Below are 18,019 nucleotides of genomic sequence, written 5' to 3'. Positions count from 1 at the left end.
CCTCCCCCTCCCTCCCCCTCCCCCAACTCTGACCTTATCCAGAACAGCTCTGTGTGGCTTGGGCTCACAGTTCAATGGGGAGACTGACCCGGAAAAGCCTGCAAGCCCCCTGTGCTGAGTGCTGCATCATCATTCTCTCCAGGTGGGAGCTCTGGATTTGCCTGGGAGGTGGTGGCAGGTGCTCCAAGGAGGGCTTAGCTTGGGGGTCTCCTACAGTTACCTGGGAACCAGACAGCCCTCAGAAAGGTGATTCAGAACACTATGCGACCTAAGCCAGGTCCCAGTGAGCAGCGGACCTGGGGTCCCCTGGGCTAGGGTTCCCAGGCAGTGCTGTGGTGACTGAGGAGGCTTTGTGAAGACTGAGGCCAGCACTGACACACATGAAACAGGGGTGGAATGCAGACAAGGCTGCATTGGGGGAAAATAAGGGGATGGCTGCAGGAACAGGTACCCGGTATGGGCTGTGTGCTACTCTGGGGATGGGAACTCTGAGGGGTCCGAGTGGCAAGGCCAGGAGCCCACGTAGCCTCCATGGAACAGGAGGGATGAGGCAAGGCAGGTGGCTGGAGATGGTGAGGCTGTTGCAATCCCATAGGCCCACACCTCCCTACTCAGACTGCCAAACCAGTGAAGGGAATTAGGAAAGGACTGTGTGGGATTGGGGTGGGGAAGACTGAGCGGCAGCCCTTCCTTCCTCTTAGTCACAAGATCTAACTTTCAGTACATCTTTGAAGCTTTAGTCATGCCTGAGATAATCCAGATGTTCCTAGTACCCAGGACAACATAGGCAGGGAGCCAGGGAGGCTCTGACATCAGGCTGATCTGCCGCCAGCCCCCTCCCAAGACTGGGGCTTGATCAGACTGGTCTTCACTGTACCCTGCCTCCTTAGCACATTGGGGTTCAAATCCTAGTGCTGTGGCTGTGTGACCTGGGGTAAGCTACTCTACCACTCTGGACCTCAGTTTCCTTATCCTAAAACGGGACACAGAAATGAGTTCTTATGTTAATATGAGGATGAGTACATAGGCAATACTCATGGAGCAGGGGGTCAAGGGAAATGGCCCAGCAGCTAAAAGCGCTTGCCAAGTGAGCCTGATGCCCTGACTTCAGATCTTCCGAACCCATGTGAAAGCCGGACATGGTGGCATGTGTCTGTAGTCCCAGCATTCCTGTGGAAGATGGGAGGCAGAGACAGGAGAATATCCTCAAAGATCCTGCACCACCTAGCCTGGAGTACAATGCAGCCTCAAACAACAAGAAAGACTCTGCTTCAAAAACAAGGTAGGAGGGAAGGACCAACGCCAAGGTTGTCCTCTGACCGCCACAGACAAACATGCACACAAGCAAAATAATGCTAATATAATAAATTTTTTAGAGAAGAAAGCACTTTCATTCCTGAATTCAGCATGGTGGAGGGAGAAAACCAATGCCTGCAAAGTTGTCCTCTGACTTCCACATGGCGCCTTAGTATACAAGTATACACATATGTGAAGAAGAGGAAGAGGAGGAAGAGGTGGAGGAGGAGGAGGGAAGGAAGGGACTTAAAAAAAATATATGCAGTGATTAGGAAACAATTGCTGCCTCTTTTCTAGGCATATAAGGAAATCTCCCAAGCCAGGCTCTGCCTGTAGGGTTGCTGAGGTAGCCTGGGACAAGGTAACACCCTGGCGACAATTAGATGCACTCACGGACCATAACACATAACACAGCAAGCTTGCCCTGCCCTTGGGAACAGTAATTTATACCCCACACCCCTTGGCTCACCAAGGTAACTTGCTAACTATGCATGCTCTGTTCATACAGGGTTTTTGGGCACTTCCTTGAGCAGACTGGGTCCCACTGAAGGCGTTTGTCCAGTGGGGGTCCCATCCCTCTGGGACTATGTTCTTACTGACTTCCCAGTTCTCTGAGCCTCTAGGATCTCATGAGTATCTAGGTTGTGATTACTGTAGCTATCTGCAGAATTTAGGCAGGAGAGGGCCAGCCCAGTGTTTGTGCCATCCCAAGTGGGCTCTAATTATCCCAGAAGACATCAGGAAGTTCTCTAGGCAAAAATAAATTTGATTCACTTTATTTTTTTAAAAACTAAGAGGGCCTGCGAGATGACTCCTTGGGTAAAGGGGTTTGCTGCCAAGACTGACAACCTGAGTTCGATCCCTGGACCCACATAAAAGGAGAAAACTAGCCAGGCATGGTGGCACATGCCTTTAATCCCAGCACTCGGGAGACAGAGGCAGGTGGATCTCTGAGTTTAAGGCCAGCCTGGTCTACATAGTGAGTTCCAGGACAACTGTCTCTGGAAGACCTTGTCTCACAAAAAAAAAAAAGGTCAAAAAAAAGAAAAAGAAAACTGACTTCTGCAAGTTGTCCTCTGATCTCTCTCTCTCTCATACATACACACGCAGAGAGACAAAACACACATACACATAACTGTAATAATTTTAAAAGACAGCCACTTGACCTTTTGTAGGCAGGAAGAACAAAGAGGACCAGGACTCAAAGTCAGCAATCAGTGTCCTCACAGCCCCAGCTCCCAGGAGCCTGGACCCTTCAGCATCAGCATCTAGCCTCTCTGTCTCAGAAGTGGCTCATGGCTTCCTGTGAAGTCAGGTGTCCTCAGTGTTCAGGGCTCTAGTGGAGCCTTGTGACACTGCTCTGTGATGACTGAGCTGCGTGCCTACCTACCTCAAGGACCAGCAGCTGTCTCCACAGCAGCTCCTCTCCTGGCCAATCTTCCCAGGAAGGTTGACAGTTTATAGCACATGGATGTCAAAGCAGACTAGGTCACAGCCACCAGCCTCATCTCACAGTTATCTACTCCACAACATTTTCTCACCCTCGTTTTCTTTGCACATTCTGTGAAAGCCAGATACATTAAGCATAATGTTCACCAAGCTTCAGTTAATGCACACAGGACCCCAAAATATCCCTCCCATCCCTTTGTGATCTATCTTTCCTCTTGGATGGCCTTGGAGCTGATGCTGTCCCCGAATTTTCCCTTTTCCTAGAATTCCATGTAAATGGAATCCGACAACCTGTACTTTGGAATTTAGCTTCTATTCTAATTATTTTGAGGTCTATCCACACTGTAGGAAGTTTCTGTAGTTTTTCCATAATCTCAGGTCAAGGCTCCAAAATCTCAAAGTTTTAGGCAGCCAACATGATGCTGTAAGGGGAAAATTCCACTTGTGTGACAGGTTGCAGTCTAAATACGAGGCCACCAAAAATATTGCATAGAATCACCTCAGAGCTGTGTGGAGAAGGGGCAGATGAAGAGTAAGGAATGTTGTGGTTGAATCTGGTCGTGACCCTAGGATAGCTCACTAGGAGTATGAAACATTCAAAATAAATAGGGGCAGGAGAGATGGCTCAGTGGTTAAGAGCACTGGCTGCTCTTGCAGAGGACCTGGGTTCAATTCCTATAACCCACATGGTGGCTAACAACCATCTGTGACTCCAGTTCCAGAGGATCTGATGCCCTCTTCTGCTTCCACAGGCACTGCACACATGTGGTGAACTTACATACATATACACTTAAAATAAAAATAAATCTTAGCCAGGAGTGGAGGTGCACAACTTTAGTCCCAGCACTGGGGAGGCAGAGGCAGGTGGATCTCTGCAAGTTCAAGGCCAGCTGAGGCCTGAAACTTAACCTCTTAACTGCTGAGCCATCTCTCCAGTCCCAGGATTCTAAATATTTTATATTCCTATATCTTAGTTCATTTTCTGCTACTATAACAAAAATACTTGAAGTTGGTTCTTCATAATGGAAAGAAATTTGTTTGGCTCATGATTCTGGCAACTGAGGGGTCCAGATAGAAGAGTGCCCACATCCTGGTTTGAAGCCCCTGGCTGTGTCACAACACAGGGGTGGTGGGGGGTAGAAGAGGTAAGGAAACCTGCCACATGCAGAAAAGTATGTGCTTAAGGAAGCAGGAGGGATTCAAGGAGTGCCCAATTCACTGTTTTCTGCTAACCTGCTCTTGGGGGACTTCCAGCAAGTTTCCACCACCTCTCACACCTCTCAGCACTGCCACACAAGAGGACTAAGCTTCCTGCATAGGGATCCCTGGACACACACGCACATCCCTGACCCTCCTTTTCTACCTTCTCACCACATCTGAAACTAAAGCCCAGAATCGATCTATCCCACACTTTTTTTTTTTTCAGGTAGCCCAGGTTAACCTTGAACTTACTATGTAGCTGAAGCTGGACTCAAACTTCTGATCCTCCTGACTCCACCTCACAAATACTGAGATTATAGTCATGAGTGCTTTTCAAGATTTCAACCCACTTAATTCCCTTCAGAGCTTTTTAGGCAACATTAATTGGCTAAGGCCTGGCTAGCTCAGTCAGTGGAGCATGAGACTCTTAATCTCAGGGTCGTGGGTTCGAGCCCCACGTTGGGCACGAGCTGCGGGAGGCTCTCCCTCTCTTCATGGGTCATTGGCCACCGGCCCACGAGGGCAGGGAGAGCAGAAGCGGCAAACGGGGTCAGGACGGCCAGTGAACGCTGACGGAAGACAGCCCTTCCGGGGAGACTGGTTGCAGGCACAGTGAAACAGCAGTGATACAGCTCCAGACAGTGAAACAGCTCTGTTTAGTCAGTGGGAGAACTAGAGAATTTATAGTGTGGAGGCAGTAGCAAAAGCCTCAGTTGATAGGTGCTCATAGTGTGCTTTATTTACATGTGGCAGTGGGCTCCTATCTTCCAGACTATCAGGCAATGCCTGATTATCATATAGAAAAAACCTGGGGGTAGTTTTTACTCCAGGTAACTATGCCAAAGGTCATGTTTCAGATAAGGTCAGGCATCCGTGCTTGGTGGCACTTTCCAGGTGAGCCAGGAAGAGAGCAGGAGGCCCCCTGCTGAAAAGGGGAGTCCTTCCATTTGGCGCCGAGCCCCTCAGGGCTATCCGGACATGGAGAATTACAACCCTAACAGCAGGGTTCCCCAACAAGTGCTAGGCAAGTACTCTACCAACTGAGCTACATCCCAGACCCCTTAATTTAGTCTTTCCTCCTGCAGAATAAAAGCAGTAAAAAAAAAAAGAGAACTTTTCTTCTTATTCATTTTTAAGATTTATTTATATTTATTTTATGTGTACAAGTGTTTTGCCTGCGTGTATGTAAATGCACCCATGCATGCAGTGCCTGTGGAGGCCAGAAGAGGGTGTCAGATCCCTGGATCCCTGGAATTGGAATTACAGATGGCTGTTCACTGCCAAGTGGGTGCTGGGAGCTGAATCCAGGTCCTCTGCAAAAGCAACCAATGCTCTTAACTGCTGAGCCATCTCTCTAGCTCCGAATTTTTCTTCTTTTATCTAACCACAACCTTTATTATTATAATTAATACAATAATTAAATTATGACATGGTCATCTATTACATTTATATTAATTTGTATTGTAAATAATATTACATGAAATTATTTAATTCACTTTAACTGTTTGCCAGGCACTGTGTTAAGAGCTTCATGAATGGATTCATTTAGCACCTTCTCCCTGAGGAAATGCTACATTGATCAGCAATTGTCCAGTCTGAAATGAAAGATCCAGATACAGCCAACTTCAGAGTTTCCAGAGTCTCTCCTGAGGACATGTCTTAGCCCCAAGATGCCATATTCTTTCACTTCTGTGGGTGAAGACTGCCCTCACCGTCACTGGGAAGTGTCCACCATTCACTGACAGCCAGCAGCTTGTATGAGGGACTATTAGAAGAAGAGGAAGCCCTGAGGGTCCCTGCTGCTTTGCCAGCGATTTCCAGCCCCCATGCAGAGGCTCAGCAAGGGCATTTTGGACACAGCCTTAACGCTGTGGTTTCCAAGGAAAGTGGATTTTGGACCCATGTTGAGTCTGGACCACACTGATCCCTTTGCACACAGCTCTGTCCTCATTGACCCAAACATTGTTCATCTCAAGGCTACTGATCCCTTCCTTCAACATTCTAGAACATCTACATTGGCCTTGTCCTCTGTTTGCTCTGGTATGTGGTTACTCTCACAATCCGAGGTCAACAAAAGTGACTTGTCACCAAAGTTCTGTGTGGGGGGCTTCAGATAAGCATGAGCCATTGAAGCCTCCCTTTACTTCCAAGACACCCCCAAGAGGCCCAGGCTGCAGGTCACCCCTACCCTGGGCTTTATCAAACTTGACTTTGAATTGTGTTCAGCTGGAGACCTTAGGAAAGTACAGACTGCTCCACTGATGCCCCTGGTTGTCTGGGTCTGGTTCATCCCCCAAGTGTGCATGTAAGGGGAGCTTACTGCCTGTGGAAGAGACTGTATAGTTCTGATGGGACTGGGACATCTGAGTTAGTTCTTATGATAGGCTCTGGCTTCCTGTTTGGCTGTGACCTCTTCCTCTCAAACATGTGCCCACCATGATGCCTTTGGCTTTAGATCTTCCCCAGAGCTGACCCAGTGGAGCTCCTCAGTCTTGGACTTGAACCCTCCAGAACCATGAGCTAAATATCTTTTCTAAACTGGGTGTGGCAGAACATACCTGTAATACTCACACTCAGGAGGTGGAGGTTGGAAGATCAGAAGTTTGAGGCTAGAGAGGTAGCTCAGTGGGTAAGAGCATTTATTGCTATTGCAGAGGACCAGAGATCAGTTCCCAACACCCACATGGGGTAGCTCACAACTGCCTGTAACTCCAGCTCCAGGGGTTCTGAAGATGTTCTAGTTTGCTTTCTATTGCGGTGCTAAAACACTGACCAACTTGGGGAGGAAATGGTTTATTTTATCTTACAACTCCCAGATCACAGTCTGTCACTGAAGGGAGTCAGGACAGGAACTCAAGGCAGGAACCTAGAGGCAGGAGCTGTAACAAAGGCGGTGGAGGACTGCTGTTTGCTGGCTTGCTTTCAAACACACCCAGAACCACCTGCCCAGGGGCGGCACCACCCATAGTGGGCTGGGCCCTCCCACATCACTCAACAATCTAGAAAATACCTCACAGCCATGCCCACAGACCAATCCTATAGATCCTATAGAGGAAATTCCACAGTTGAGGTTCCTCTTCCAAGGTCTGTCAAGTTGACACTGAAGCCTACTATGACAGAGGCCATCTTTTGGCCTCTGCAGACATGTGGACACACACATAAATACATGCAAATGAAAGTAAAATAAACTTTTGTTGTTGTTGTGGTTAGAAAAAGAGGTTCAAGGTCTTCTTTGGCTACATAGTGAGTTTAAAACTGGCCAAAGCTATAAGATGCTTACTGGCTTGCTCCTCTGGCCCCTGCTCAGCCTGCTTTCTTATGCAACACAGGCCCACCTGCCCAGGGGCGGCACCACCCATAGTGGGCTGGGCCCTCCCACATCACTCAACAATCTAGAAAATACCTCACAGCCATGCCCACAGACCAATCCTATAGATCCTATAGAGGAAATTCCACAGTTGAGGTTCCTCTTCCAAGGTCTGTCAAGTTGACACTGAAGCCTACTATGACAGAGGCCATCTTTTGGCCTCTGCAGACATGTGGACACACACATAAATACATGCAAATGAAAGTAAAATAAACTTTTGTTGTTGTTGTGGTTAGAAAAAGAGGTTCAAGGTCTTCTTTGGCTACATAGTGAGTTTAAAACTGGCCAAAGCTATAAGAAACCTTGTCTCAAAATAAACAAACAAACTGACCTATTACCCATTTTTTTGTAAGTACTCACCTTCAGGTATTTCATTATAGTGATGGAAAACAGACTAATACAGTGGCAGTTCACTCTTACAGTCCTCCTAGAGCTTTCAGGGGAGAGAATAGACAAGGTATTGATTGCCATATAAGACAGAGTGTAAGGTTCTCCTATAAAGATACTGCATTATATACATTTGGATGCTGGGTGTGGTGGTATACATCTGTCATCCCAGCACTGGGAGACAAGAGGTAGGAGGTCAAGATCAGCTGCTTAGCAAGAGATCTTGTGTCAAAAACAACAACAACAAAAAAACCCAGAAATATGAACATTTTGAGTTAAATTATAAATCTGTAGGTTTGTATATTTGCCTTTGATTAATATTTTATTTATTTTTTAGTGCACAGGGGTGTATGTGCTGCGGCACATGTGTGAGGCCAGAAGACAACTTTCAAGAACTGCTTCTCCCCTTTCACCTTGTTAAGGTAGAGACTTTCTTATTGTTTCTGCCTCTCTAAGTCCTCCAGGCTAGCTGACTCAGGAGCCTCAGCGAATCTCCTGTCTCTACATCCCATCCTTATTGTAGGAGGGGATTACAGATGTGCACCACTGCATTGGGCTTTTTACAAGGGTTCTAGAGCCTGAGCTCAAGTGCTCCTCAGGCTTACACGGCAAGTGCTTTTATTTCCTAAGCCATACCACCACCCCCACACACTGAGGTTTGTTTGTTTTGTTTTAGACAGGGTTTCATTATGTAGCCCTGGCTGACCTAAAAATCACTATGTAGACCAGGCTGGCCTTGAACTCACAGAGATCTGCCTGCCTCTGCTATGCAATTAAAGGTAGGTGCTACCACTGAGTTTTTTAATCAAAACATCTCACTGCGTCTTTATTAGAAACATTAGGTGACTCTGCTGAACTTTGCTTTTTCTGTTCTATTGTTGGATTTAATTTCTTCTAAATGTGAATGACTCTCCAGTGAAGATCTTTGTATCTTCCAAATGATTGTATCTGTGGCCTTTCCATAAGTTTCAGTGATTGTCTGTGATGGGCAAAGGCCACAGGGCTCCCAGCCCGATCACAAGCTCAGTGTCTGTTAACTGCCCTCCCTGCCCTTCCCCTTTCCTTCCTTCCCTTCCTTCCCTCCCTTCCTGTCCCTTCCCGACAGGGTATTGCTGTATACCCCAGGCTGACGTTGAATTCACAGTCCTCCTGCCTCAGCCTCCCAAGTGCTGGGGTTACAGGCATGCACCCCATACCTATACCTAGTTCCATCTTTCCTTATCACTGCGTCTTGCTCTGCCCAGGTGAACTTGCGATTCTCCCTGCGATTCACCTCTGCCATTTGACCAGATTCACCTCCGCTCTTTGGTCCAATGGCAACCTTGGGGAGTGTCTGCAGGCCAGTGACAGCCTGTCTGGCTTCCTTTAACTTGTCCCTAATGGTGCATGAACTGCTCGATGGGTTTCCAGTGAAGTGTGAGCTGGTCATTTCCTGCTGACCTGTATGTGACCCGAGGCTTGGCTGAAGCTGGATCAACTGAGGCCAGCGGTAATGGTGATGGAGCATGTGTGGCTGAGTGTGTGGTGGACCCTCATCTAAAGTGACTCTCTTTCCAAGCAGGAATGGCCTTCACCACCTGGACAGTCTGGGCTTATCTTTGTCTAGAGCCCCCACTGTGGTCTCCAAGACCCTCCCACCCAAGAACTGCTCAGCAGGCAGAGTTCTCTATACACCATGCCTCACCAGGGCTCACTTGGCCCCATTTCACAGCCAAGAAAGCTGAGGCTGAGCAGAAAGGGAACTTACCCAAACAGAGAGAACAGAACTGGAACAAAGTCTCCCGAGCTCTGCTACCTACCCCAGCTCTCCCAGAAGTTCGCTGTGGATCATGAGTCCAGCCTGGAACTTTGCCTGTATTGTGCTTGGCACCCTTGTATGCTGAGCCTGTGTCTGTTCAATTATCATCTGAAATCTCAGGCACCTTTCTTTAGAAACCTGGGTTTTAGCTCATGCTGAGCATGCAGCAGAGCTGGAGGCCTGGGGACTTCTGGCTCCCTTTTTTTTTCTCCCTCCCTCCCCCTCCCCCATCCCTCCTTCTCATGTAATGAATATCCAATGTCTCAAATTCCCCATCCCTCCTTTCCTTCCCTCCCTCCCTCCCCCCCTCTCCCCATCTCCTCTGTGCTCACAGGGGAAGGTTTTGGATGCCTGAATCTGACTGCAAGAAACTAAACAGAAGTCAGGGAAGTATTTTTACTTTTACCTTTGTAATTCAACTTTTTATAGTGGGAGACCTGAGTTATCTAAATCACCCTTCCACTGAACCCATTAAAGCTTAAAGAAAGCAATAAAGCGTCTAGGTAGCTTAAACTTGACATTCATGCAAACAGGCAAGACCGATTCCTCTCCCCCTCACTCCCCCTCCCCAATCCCCCTCCCCACTCCTCCTCCCCCATCGTCCTTCCCCTTCCCTCTTTCCTTCACTCCCCTTTCCCCCTCCCCCCTCCTCAGTCAAGGCCTGATTCTTGCATTTCCAGGAGTAAGCAGCCTGGGTCTGAGTGACAGGTGACTGGGGGCCAAGGCCTGGCCAGCAGCCTATTCTTTTTCCTTTTGCTCTCCGGGGGATGAAAGGATAAAGACCCTTCCCCCAACACACTGCTGGGTCATTTATTCTGCAGCAGCTGCCCCAGGGCTCCACTACCCTCCCACAGTACCACCTGGTGGCCCCATGGATGCTGTGTCCTGGGACAGGGGGATGCTGAGTTTAGGTGGACCCAGACTGGCCTCCGCTAGGAAGCTGCTGCTCCATGCTTTGGGGTGACGTGATTTACACCACTCGAATGGAACTATAGTAGAGTTCTTCAGATGTCAGAAAACAGAACCACTGGGAAGAGGAGCTTCAGCTGTCAGTGCTTGGGGACTTACTGTCTTTTGTCCACACTGAAGTGGGTATGACAGTGTCACAGGGGATTGCTGCCAAGCCTGATGACATGAGTTCGAGCCTCAGGACCCACATGGTAGAAAGAGAGAGATGGCTTCCCAAAGCTGTCCTCTGACCTCCACATGTGTACCATGTCATACACACACACACACACACACACACACACACACACACTAAAAAACAAACATAATTTGGGTAAGACAGAGGGCTCAGCAGGTAGAGATAGTGTCACAGTCCAAAATTAAGTTAAAACATTAACATTTCATGATGTTTGCCTCACAAAGCCATTGGCTGTCCTTGGGCAGCCGGTGGCTGGAACGTTAGAGTTGGAAGGGGCTCTTGGGGCTGCTAACTTGTTCCTTCCCACCTTTCCTGCCACTGGCCACAGCCCTGCTGTGGTCACTGTGTGCTTTAGGGAGGCAGACCTTCTCCTGGCCTCGGAGCTGCAGGGGTAGGGGGCATGTTGCTCCCATTTCTGTATCAGAAGCCTTGGTCAGTTTTCCATCTCCTGCTCAGTCATCATCTGGGGGCATGGCTGACTTAAAACCATATTATAGACTTTTTTTTTTTTTTGTATTTTTGAGACAGGGTCTCCCTGTAGCCCCAGCTGTCCTGGAACTCACTATGTAGACTAGGCTGGCCTTGAACTCACAGAAATCCACCTGCCTCTGCCTCCCAAGTTCTGGGATTAAAGGCGTGCACCACCACGCCTGGCTATAGACTTTTTTTTTGAGGCCTTCCTGTAGCCTCAGCTGGCCTGGAACTCACTATGTAGTAGACCGGTTTGGCTTCCATCTCACTGAGATCTGCCTGCCTCTGCTTCCTGAGTGCTGGGATTAAAGGAGTCCACCACTATACCTGGCTCCCATTTGGAATTTTTTTTTTTTTTTTTTTTTTTTTTGCAGTGCTGGGAACTGAACTCACACATGCTAGACAAGTGCCCACCCGCCCACCGAACTATGGCCCTAGCCCGTACTACAGGCTTTAACAGCTCCTGTGAAATCAGCATGAACCCCAGCTTGCTTTACTGTTTATGGGGATATTTGACAAAGCCCACCTGAATGTGAACATGTGAACATGAAGTTTTTTCTTTTACACTTAATATTGTATGTGCCATGGCTCGAGTGTAGAGGTCAGAAGACAACTTGCAGGAATGGGTTTTTTCCACCACGTGGGTTCCAGGGAGCAAACTCAGGTCGTCAGGCTTGGAGGCAAGTTCCTTTACCTGCTGAGCCATCCCAGAGCCAGTACCAGAATGTATACTTTGAAGGGGGAAAGAGTAGCAAGTGTGTGTGTGCGGGTGTATGTGTCTGGGTATGTGTGTCTGTATATGTATGTGTATGATTGTGCCTGTGTGTGTGAGTTGAGGAGTATATATGAACGTGTATCCATGCTGTATGTATGTGTACACATAACATACATGTATGCATGTGTGCTGTGTATGCATGTATACCTGGTGGATGACCATGTATGTGTGTATTCATGTGGGCACACTGTGTGTATGAGTATATTTACACACAATTCCCATTGCTCCAGCACGGTCCCTGATGCATCCTTGGCTCTCGCTGAGCATTTTGGGTCAGTGAGTGCAGGGCCGTGTAAACTTTCAAGGCTCTTGTCCATGTTGGTAACTTCATAGAGACACAGGCTCAGAGATATGACCTGGGAAGGACAAGCTCTGGCCATCAGAGAGGGATTATGAACCTAGGTCTGTGACTCAACCAGGGACCTTTGCACTCCTCTGGGCTGCCAGCTTCCCTCTAGGTTTAACAGATTAAACAGAAGCAAAAAGTTCAAAGGAAATTGACCGCAAGGCAGAGTTTACCAAAGATGACTTCACCTCCTCTGGGGAGAAAGGCTTTGCAGAATCAAGCTGAAAGATGTCTTTGCCGTGAATGAGTGGGGCTGCTGAGCTGGGGCTGACTCACCAAGCAGTTTTCACTTTATAAGGACTTCATCAGCCCCTCTGGCATACCTAGTGTCCTGTCCAGGCCTGGGACGGGGTAAATGGGGCGAGCCACAACTGGATGCTGGCCTTGGCCTGCTGCGTGTCCAGCCCTCCCTGCCCCTCCTGGAGCATGCTCTTTCCTGCACAGAGCCTGCCTCTCCAGTGCCACTAAGCATAGAATCCTGCATGGATCTTGGTATACGGTACTTGGGGTGCCCTGCTGGATTGCCTGGGGTGGAGGAATTTCTTACACAGTAGACTTCCCATCTCAAAACTGGGGTGGTCCCCAAAATGGGGCTGGGCTGCTAACTGTTGGTTGACTTCTCCTGGGCTCTGTGCTCGGCTCTGAGGGCCATGGCTCTCACCCACGAGAAGTGGTGCTGGGCCCCTTATCTGTTTCTCTATCTGGAGGAAATTGCAGGGCTTTGACTTAGACCCCTCACCTTACTTTCCCAAGACCCTTTCAAATCAACACCAAAGCACATTTGGGGTAGTGCTTGCATCTGAGAAATTAAGTCTACCTGGTGAGTGTTTGTCCCCAGAGTCTCAAGTAATGAACTTGAGTTTCTAAAGGGAGACAGATTGGAAGCCAGGAGACTGAGCCCACTCCCATCCCTGCCAGTAACTTGCTGTGTGGTCTTGGGCAAGTTGCTTTGCTTCTCTGGGCCCCAGGTTTCCCACATACATAATGGAGGATTGGACTGGACTGCCTCTAAGTGTTCCTTCCAGCTTGGACAATCAGCAACCCCACAGTGCTTAGGGCTCTTTGACCAATAGGAAGAGTCTGGGGGGGAAGAAAGGTTTGGTTGGTGCTGGTAAAGGGCATAGATAGGGCAGGAACAAAGCTAAGGGCAGCTCTCTTGGTACCAACTAAAACTTGGGAAGAGGCAGGAGATGGACAGTGATCAGGGCATCTTTGTTACAGCAGCTGCTGGTTTCTAAGAAGATAACAGATTGAGCACAGTGTCACAAAGTCAGACCAGGGTCTTTGTTTATGTAATCCCAACCTTTCATTCATCTCTGTCTTTGTTCCTGGCTTCATTTGTTCACTAATTCTTTCACCTTGAGGCACGGTGTTTGATAACATAGATTCTGAAGCCACTAGGTCTAAATCCCGGCTCTGCCACTTTTTTTTTTGGTCTTTTTGAGACAGGGTCTCCCTGTAGCCCCAGCTGTCCTAGAACTCACTATGTAGACCAGGCTGGCCTTGAAGTCACAGAGATCTGCCTGCCTCTGCCTCTGGAGTGCTGGGATTAAAGGTGTGCGCCACCACGCCCAGCAAGGTCTGCCACTTTTTTGCTATGTAACCTCAGCAAGTGCCTTGAGCTCGCTGTGCTTCCCTTTTCCCATCACAACATACCTTTCTTGTAGGTTCGTTGCTTGCGTTAAGCAAATGACAGTGAAAAGTGCTTGCAGCAGAGCCCTGTATACACACAGCACCCCGCATTGTTTGCTCCACCACCATTTGCCAAGAGTTCGCACCTGGGAGTGGCAAGCCTTGGGCTGCACGGCCACAGGCATTCAGATCTGAACAGCAACCCCCAATCTTGAGTTGGTCACAGGGGCTAAGCAAGTGGTCACAGAGACCTGGGGTCACTGTGGTGGCACGGCAAGCACAGGACACTACAGGAATGCAGAGGAGCCTCCCACCCCCATCGAGAGAAGTGTATCTGGGGAGGCTTCCTGGCAGAGGCAGCACTCGATTTGCATCTCATGAACTAGGAGGCTGGTGGGGACAGCAGGCTGTGGGGAGGAGGACACACAAAGGCTCAGAGAATGGTATGGCTTGGTGTGGCTTGTCAGGGGTGGGGCAGGTGGTAGATCAAACTCGTGGTGGGTGAGGGGGAGAGCAGAGTGTGGCTCTGCCACTTTTTTGCTGTGTAACCTCAGCAAGTGCCTTGAGCTCTTGCTGAGCTCTTGATGGATGATAGAGAAGAGCCATGTCTGGGGTAAGACACATGAAACAGGGCTGGAGAGATGGCTCAGTGGTTAAGAGCACTGGCTGCTCTTGCAGAGGACCCAGGTTCGGTTCCCAGCATCCACATGGCAGCTAACAACCTTCTCTAACTCCAGTTCCAGAGGAACCCTACAACTTCTTCCGACCTCCCACCTACATATAGGCAATATACTCACACACATAAAATAATGAAAAAGACAGGAGAAACAGACAACTGAAAGCTCAAAATGGTTCATCTAAATAGAAACTACGATAGTCTTCCCCTGTCACCACTGGCTCTTCCTCTGCATCCCTAGCTGGCTGCCCCCACCTCCCCCACTTCTGTTCCTCAGATGCTGCAAAGCATGGAAGCAGAAAACAGCTTAATAAAAAAATTTTTTACCTTTCTTTATTATTTATTTATTTATTTATTTATTTATTTATTTATTTATTTATATTTGTATGTGTTGGGACACACTCATGCCATAACACACATGTGAAGTTAAGAAGACAACTTGTGGGGCTGGAGAGATTGCTCAGTGGTTAAGAGCACTGGCTATCTTACAGAGGACCTGGGTTCGATTCCCAGCACCCACGTGGTGGCTAACAACCCTCTGTAACTCTAGTTCCAGGGGAATCTGGCACCCTCTTCTGACCTCTGAGGGCACTGCATGATACGGGTGCACTTTCATACATACAAGTAAAACACTCATACACATTAAAAATAAATAAATAAATAAATATAAATAAATAAATAAATAAATAAATAAATAAATAAATAAATAAATACAATTTTAAAAAGAGGATAACTTGAGGGAATCTGTTCTCTTATGTGGGTTCCAGGGACTCAACTCAGGTCATCAGACTTGATGGCAAGCATTTTACCTGCTGAGCTAGCTCACTGTCCTGAGAGAAGCTTTTTAGACCTCACAGAGACTGAGGGAGAGGCCACAGCTGAGGTGAAAAGTATTGGGGTGGAACCATGAGCTCACCAGGATCTTTCCAGAAGGTGGGCTGGGAACAGCTTGTGTTAGACACAGGGAGCTACCTTCAGATCACTGTGAGATGGTGAGAGTCATGTCAGGAGCTCAAGGACTGGTAACACATGAGCCCATTTCTTACACAAGCTATCACTGCCTGTGCCTCCTGGAACAAATGCTACAGACCTTCCGTGACATGCTGCACCAGAGCGACTCCCAGACTGCTTTGAAGAGTCAGGTCTCCAGGCCGTGCAGGGTCCACTTTGACCACTCTCAGGAGCCATGAGACTCACAGGCTATGTGCAAAGTTTCCTCTGCTCTCTCAATGAGCTCCAAGAACTTGTGGGTCTTCTTAGCTCACATTTATTATTTATTTATTTATTTATTTTTATTTATTTATTATTTATTATCTATCTATCTATCCATTCATTCATTCATTCATTCATCCATTCATTCATTTAGTTTTAGAGAATACACAGGAGGTTTCTTGTAAAGTCCAGCCTTTGAACATCCCTGGTGCTCTCAAGATGTCCACTGTGCAGGGAGGTGGGGCATTCTGTATGTCAGCGAGGTCATGCTGGGTGACAGCGTTCAAGTCTGCTTCAGAGTGTAAATGACCGAGTGTGGAGGTTTCAAACGTGTGGATGCCTTTGTTAGCTGTGATGGCTAATCTTGGGCAAACTAGGACCAGAACTTCTCCCTTCGGGTGTGTCTGTCTTTGCTCTGAGTATCTGAGTTCTGCTAAGGGGTGTGTATGCATTAGGAGTACCAGAGCATCTCCATTCACTGACCCCTGTTCTCACTGATAAGTGTCCCTATAAATCTCTGATAATTGCTCAGAAGTCACTTTGATATTAATCTAGTCACTCCAGCTTCCTTTTCATTAGTGTTTCCTACTATATGTTTTTCCATTTAACTTATTTATGTCTTTATATTTAAAGTAGTTTACTTGTAAACACTACAATTGGGTCTTGGGTTTTTTCCCCTTTAATTCAGTCTAACAAACTCTGCTTTTAAATAGGACTATGGATACAATTTATAAGATTTTTTATTTGTTTGTTTGTTGAGGCAGGGTTTCAAGTAGCCCATGTTAACCTTGAACTTACTATGTAGCTGCAGATGACCTTGAACTCCAAATCCTCTTGCCTCTGCTTCCCAGGTGTGGGAATCACAGGCATGAGACACTACACCTGGTTTTACAAGGTGTTGGGGTTGGAACGAAGTTTCCACACTAGGCAAGCTTTCTACCAGCTGAGCCACATCCTAGCCCATCAATGTGCATTTAGAGTCTTTACTGGTGGAATTAAACCCTCCAGCTTGCTGTTTGCTTTCTACCTGTCTCATATTTTCTTTGGTCCTTACCTGGCATCTTTTGGATTGATTTTTTTGCAGAAGACCCGGGTTTGAATCCTAGCACCCACATAGCAGCTAACAACTGTCCATAACTCCAGTTCCAGGGGATCTGACAGCCTCTCCTGTCCTCCATGGGCATTGCATGACACGGGTGCACTTACTTACACACAGGCAATACATGCAGGAAATACACACATACACATAAAATAAAAATAATAAATAAAATATTAAAAAAAAATTAGCACCGGGTGTGGTGGTGTTCCAGGGGATCTGACAGCCTCTCCTGTCCTCCATGGGCATTGCATGACACGGGTGCACTTACTTACACACAGGCAATACATGCAGGAAATACACACATACACATAAAATAAAAATAATAAATAAAATATTAAAAAAAAATTAGCACCGGGTGTGGTGGTACACACCTTTAATCCCAGCACTCGGAAGGCAGAGGCAGGTGGATCTCTGTGAGTTCAAGGCCAGCTGGGGCTAGAGAGAGAGAGAGAGAGAGAGAGAGAGACCCTGTCTCAAAAAGACCAAAAAACAAAACAAAACAAAAAGACCTAAACAGTGCCACCTCATGACAGTAAGGTGATAGAGTAGGTAAGGGTGGTGGGAAAATTATGTCACCTGATGTTTTCACATCAGCTTTCTGAGTTGAAAAGAGAGAGGGAGGGAGGGAGGAAGGAAGGAAGGAAGGAAGGAAGGAAGGAAGGAAGGAAGGAAGGAAGGAAGGAAGGAAGGAAGGATGGAAGCTAGTTAAGGTGACACTTACCTTTAATCCCTGTACTCTGGAGGCAGAAGCAGGCAGATCTCTGTGAATACAAGACCAGCCTGGTCTATTTAGTGAATTCTAGACCAGTCAGGGCTACATGGTGAGACCTTGTCTCAAAACATGAACAAATGGAAAACAAGCAGCCTCTGTTTTCTGCCTTCTAAACATTTAGCAAAGTGTGACCCAGGACAATTTGAAACTACTTGGGGAAAGATTTCTAGGAAGCAGTTCTGACTTATCTTAACAAACCCACCATTAACAAACAGTGTAAGAAGCTCAAGATGGTGAGCAGTGATAAAGTGCATAAATTTCTGGAGACACGTAACCTACTAAAATTGAACCACAAAGACACAGAAAACCTGAGCAGACCAGTAACAACACAGTGGAATGGTCAATAGTTTCACAACAAAGAACCACCTAGGACCAAGGCTTCACTGCTGAATTTT

At 47.5% G+C, this 18,019-nt stretch overlaps 1 long non-coding RNA gene and 1 other non-coding gene across 2 annotated transcripts; both read left to right on the top strand.

The window, feature by feature from the left end:
• The first annotated feature begins 6 nt into the window (after positions 1-6).
• LOC115068222 lies at positions 7-6,609 on the top strand. Its single transcript, XR_003847595.1, has 3 exons — positions 7-142; positions 1,112-1,282; positions 5,458-6,609. It is a non-coding gene; the product is annotated as an uncharacterized LOC115068222 (long non-coding RNA).
• Trnak-cuu lies at positions 4,339-4,411 on the top strand. The gene has a single exon. It is a non-coding gene; the product is annotated as a tRNA-Lys (tRNA).
• Positions 6,610-18,019: the final 11,410 nt, after the last annotated feature.

Source organism: Nannospalax galili, unplaced genomic scaffold (genome assembly GCF_000622305.1).
Source record: "Nannospalax galili isolate Female #2095 unplaced genomic scaffold, S.galili_v1.0 scaffold1688, whole genome shotgun sequence".
Taxonomy (NCBI): Eukaryota; Metazoa; Chordata; class Mammalia; order Rodentia; family Spalacidae; genus Nannospalax; species Nannospalax galili.
This window is presented reverse-complemented; position numbering and strand designations above follow the sequence as displayed.